Below are 4,629 nucleotides of genomic sequence, written 5' to 3' on the forward strand. Positions count from 1 at the left end.
GGGGGCCTGGCTTCCTTTTTCTTCTGCTTTGGCTTTAATTTCAACACAATAGTCTCAAGTTCGCTGTTTAGCACTTCCCCCCAAATAACCATTAACAATCCCGCAACACTTAATCACTTAACAGGCCACGAAACACAGTTGGAGGGAACTGGGTATTTAAGTGTGGGACCTGGGTAACCCTCACTGCTGCCGTGACACCACAATTTATAGCGCAAGAGATAAAATGAGAATCAGCTTTTACCCACCATGGAGTTAGCCATGGTCCTCAGTCCAGGATTAGGGGCCAAACAATTCACTTAGAAGACCACAAATTCATTGCAGTTGGGTGTATCCAGAGCCGAAGCAGTACACACAACAGGCAGCCTCACACGAGCCCAGCAGCACCCACGCTCGCTGAAGACCCAGGATGAGCCACTGTTCAGCTGCCCCCAGCTGAAAAAAAGGTTCAGCCCTAAAAGGTCTGCTTTTCACAGCTCTTTGGAGATATGATTCAATTGCCAGACACTCCACCCATGTAAAGCATACAACTCAATGACTTTGAGTACATTTTAGTGACACGACCATCGCTGCTATCTAAAAGGTCATTTTTAAGAAGCTCAGAGCTCAGGAAACAAGTCAGCCTTTTGCGGTATTTGGGCCACTGTGGGCTCCTGGAAAACACAGACCCTCTGCTCCAAAACAGCAAGCTTACGTGCACAAGAACGTGCTACGCACAGCTTGGGCGAGTTCTGGCCTCCACCCGGCTCCCCACCTCCTTCCCCGGAGGTGCTAAGTCCTTAACCACAGCACAGTACAGGCCTACCTCTGAGATACACTGCAGAAAGCAAACATCACGGTAAACTGGGTCACACAAATTTCTCTGGTTTTCCAGTGCATACAGAAGTTATGCTTACACTATACCATAGTCTATTAAGTGTACAATAGCATTATATCTTTAAAAACCCAATGTATATATCTTTTTTCCCTTTTTCAGTTTTATTAGGTAGAATTATTATGGTTCGACTGCACATACACATTATATTGCATGTAAATACACATATACAATATACTGCACATTTTTTAGTTTACATATATGTACTGATTATTGTTTCTAAGAACAGATTAGCGCTTTAGCTTTTTAAACTTACATAGTCATCAAAGGAATAAAGCCAAGCACAAAATAAGAATCAACAGAATGTGGTAACACAGTCATAAAGGACAGTCAAATGTGCTTGCACATATTCAAGAAATCAATCATCTTAGTTATAAATAATAAGTGGTATAATGTATAGATCGTAACTAAAACGTAATTTACTGCTAGAAAAAATGCTAACCATCACCTGATCCTTCAGTGAGTCATAATCTTTTTATGGGGCGGAGGGGTAGGAAATACTGCGAGAATTACTGAAATGTGACCCAGAGTCACAAAGTGAGCAAATGCTACTGGGAAAAGACCTGCTCGACGCACATTGCCACAAACCTTCATTTTGTAAAAAAAAAAAAAAAAAAAAAAACTTCAGTACCTGCAAAGCGGGGCAGAGTGAAGTGCGGGGAAGCGAGGTGTGCCCACCTCGGGCAAAGTGGTGTCATGCTCATTGTCATGTGAAATTGCCTCCCCCCACCGACCCCTGCAACAATGAGCTCTTTGAAGAAGAGTACTCAAGCTTAAGTGGACCAAACTTGAAGGGACTGGCCACGAGGACTCACTCCACGGCCCCACATCTACGCGCCAGGGATCTGACCTCAGTGTGAACAGCTGGCTCTTGGGCCAAGAAGGTGGAAGATGTTCCTCAGGGGCATCCTTGTTAAACTGCTGTCAGCCAGAGACAAGCGTGTTATTTATTTCCCTATACAACCAAGCCAATGGGACAAGAGCAAACTGGGAGTCCAGACTTCAAGATTCTCAAACTTCAAGGATGCACTCAACAGAGTTCACGTGGGAGCGATGAGACATACTTCAGTTAGGGACCTTCAAGTCCAAGATGCAGGATTCTGGTTGGTCAACAGAGAGGATTTATTAGAAAGAATTTAGGGGTTTGCAGAATCCATACAAAGGTGGGGAGACCTAGAATGGAACCCAGCAGCAAGGTGGGCTCACCCCGCTTTGGCTGCCTAGAATCCAATGTGCTTTCTTATTCTGGGGCAGTGCCATCAGGTGTGGTGTGAGTTGCCTCACCTTTAACTACAGAGGCCAAAAGGCCAGGGAAGGGTCTTCCCTCTTCTTGCCCAGCTCCGGGCAATCAGCGGGCAGACATGTGACTCGGGGTTGGCAATCCCCACCCTCCCGCCTGAGACTCTGAATCTGGAGAGAGGAACAGAGACAAAGGGACAGTTAGGAGTAATTGCAGGGAAGCCGTGGGGGCCGGGCAGCATGCCTCACTCAGCAGCTGCCGATTTGTCCTGGTGGACTATTTCCGCTGAAATATTATTTTCACACTACCTCTTTCTTAACCCTCCAGAACAGCCTTGATCCGTGCCCAGGTTCCGAATCTGGTTCTCCAGCCTCCCACCAACGTCTAGTTTCCGTATCCTTCCGAGAGAGACCTCACTCTTACTTAAGAAAGCCACAGTCAGTACTGTAGCTGCCACCCAAACTCTAACTGGTACAAGAACATCTAAGACATCTCCCGGAGCTTGGAAACAAGAACCAGGAGAGCCTTCTCAAGGTGCCAGCATCTGGTTAGGGAACAGCAGCTGAGACGCGTGACTGCCACCCATTTTCCCCAATGTTTCGTCACTCTCTCAGGATTCAAAGTCTCAAACAAGGGCATCTCAGACAACGGGCCAAGCCTGGGTCCCCATCAGCGACTAATCAGAATGCAAACAACAGATTCAACTTGCCCTAATGAAACCACCCATGTGAGCATCCAGATATTGTCAGAGGGCAAAGGAGGAGAAATGGAGGCTGAACTGGCGAAAAGTGCCAGGGTGATGCCCTGGCATGATGCCACCCCGCATCATGAAGCTGTCTTTCTCCACATCCTTTCCAAACACAGAAAGCTGCTGTTCCCTCCAGGTGCCTCTGGACTGAACATATGTTTAAATATCTCCAGCATCTAAAAACTGACCTCACATGCAAATAGGACTCCAGATGTCAATTATATCCCCTACTAGAAACAGGTTCCCAGGGGTCCTGCTGGAAAATGCAAAACCTTGAAGAAGCCAAATTCCCTAACCCACACCTGCCTCAGCTTTTATTTCTCCCAGATCAGAATCAGTCCTCAGCCTCTTTTCACTCTTCTCTCATGTGGGGTGATGCCTTCCTCGTAAAGATGACACATGACTTGCTACCACACGCCAGGCACTGTGTTGTTCCTGAAAACCTGTCATTTCTGTGCCTTATTTTTCAAGACATCTTCGTTTCCATGCTTAGGTTGGAGCTGTTGTTAAGGATGAAGTGTTTCCTTCTTTTAAAAGTAGTAAACATGGCAGATAAACATGCATTTATATCAGTTCCTCCCCGAAACTCCAATCGAATTATAATTTTTTTAATGTAGAAACCCACAGGGGCAGAGAAGAAACATCACAGAAGACGAAAATGTCAACACACGGTGGAAGCAGGAAGAGTGACGTCCAAGGATAACTAACCGTCGGAGGGCAGAGGAAACGGAAAGCAGGCTGCCCACAGGGAGGGCACCGGCGGGAGGGGGAGGGTGCGCCCCATGCCTCGTAAACCCGGAAGCCTCCGTGCAGGGTACCAGGCCTCTCTGAAGGGCGGGCTGTGGAGGACGCCTGGAAAACAGGACGGTGGGTTGAAAGTCTGTAAGAAACACTTAGATTGCCCACATTCCTCCCTGTCATGCGGCAGAAAATGGCAAATACCTTCCAGGGAGCAGCTGAACCAGAAAGTCCCTGAACTCATGAATGCCAACCACAGCTCAAGGCAAGAACAGGGGCCACAGTGGAAACAAGGAGATTAAGAGAAGATCTACATATTGCATCTCTCCACTCAGCTCTCCACGCTGGAGCCAGTCTTCACCAGGCTGACCCGTCCTCTTCCAGGGTTTCTCCTTAGGAACCTTGTCATCACAAAGGAGAAACCTACAGACAGCAACGCTGAAGAGCCCCTGCAGGACCCCTTCCCAACGCCACGTGGAGGCCAGCAAGTCGACGAGCAGACCCCCACCTCCCCGCACACAGAGCTTCCGGCCAGGGGCCGGGCCTCACCCAAGTGTGACAGGGCCGCTCAGGACCAGCCGGTCCTGGAGGGAAGCAGCCACTCCCTAGACATCGTGGGCTCTGCAGCCAAAGGCCTGGGTTCAAATCCCAGCAGTGGGACCTGGACCAGCAACGTCAGGTCACTCACAACACCCACCTCCTGGGTGAGGGACTACGTCAGTGAACATGTGGTAGAGCTCTTCAGAACAGTGCCTGGAACAGACAAACACGACACCGTGTCTAAATAAAGGCTCGAGACAGAAGTTCTGTAGAAACAGTCAGACAGTGCATCATGGACACCTGCAAAACATGCGAATGAGAGAGAATTTTGTGCCTACGAAATTATGGGATACTTATACAAAGAAACAGAAAAAGTTGATAGCTCGTAAGAATTTTAAATGTCTAAAGTTAAAACAAGCAAAAGACCAGTGGTACTAATAAAGTCTCACCAAAATGTAGCCCCAAAGAATGAAGATCAAAACTCTTTTATAA

General features: G+C 47.8%; 1 long non-coding RNA gene across 1 annotated transcript; it reads right to left on the reverse strand.

The window, feature by feature from the left end:
* Positions 1–1,484: 1,484 nt before the first annotated feature.
* LOC140700806 (uncharacterized) lies at positions 1,485–4,056 on the reverse strand. Its single transcript, XR_012079507.1, has 2 exons — positions 3,802–4,056; positions 1,485–3,711 (listed from the first exon to the last, which is right to left on the reverse strand). It is a non-coding gene; the product is annotated as an uncharacterized lncRNA (long non-coding RNA).
* Between the last annotated feature and the right edge of the window lie 573 nt (positions 4,057–4,629).

Source organism: Vicugna pacos, chromosome 13, assembly GCF_048564905.1.
Source record: "Vicugna pacos chromosome 13, VicPac4, whole genome shotgun sequence".
NCBI lineage: Eukaryota > Metazoa > Chordata > Mammalia > Artiodactyla > Camelidae > Vicugna > Vicugna pacos.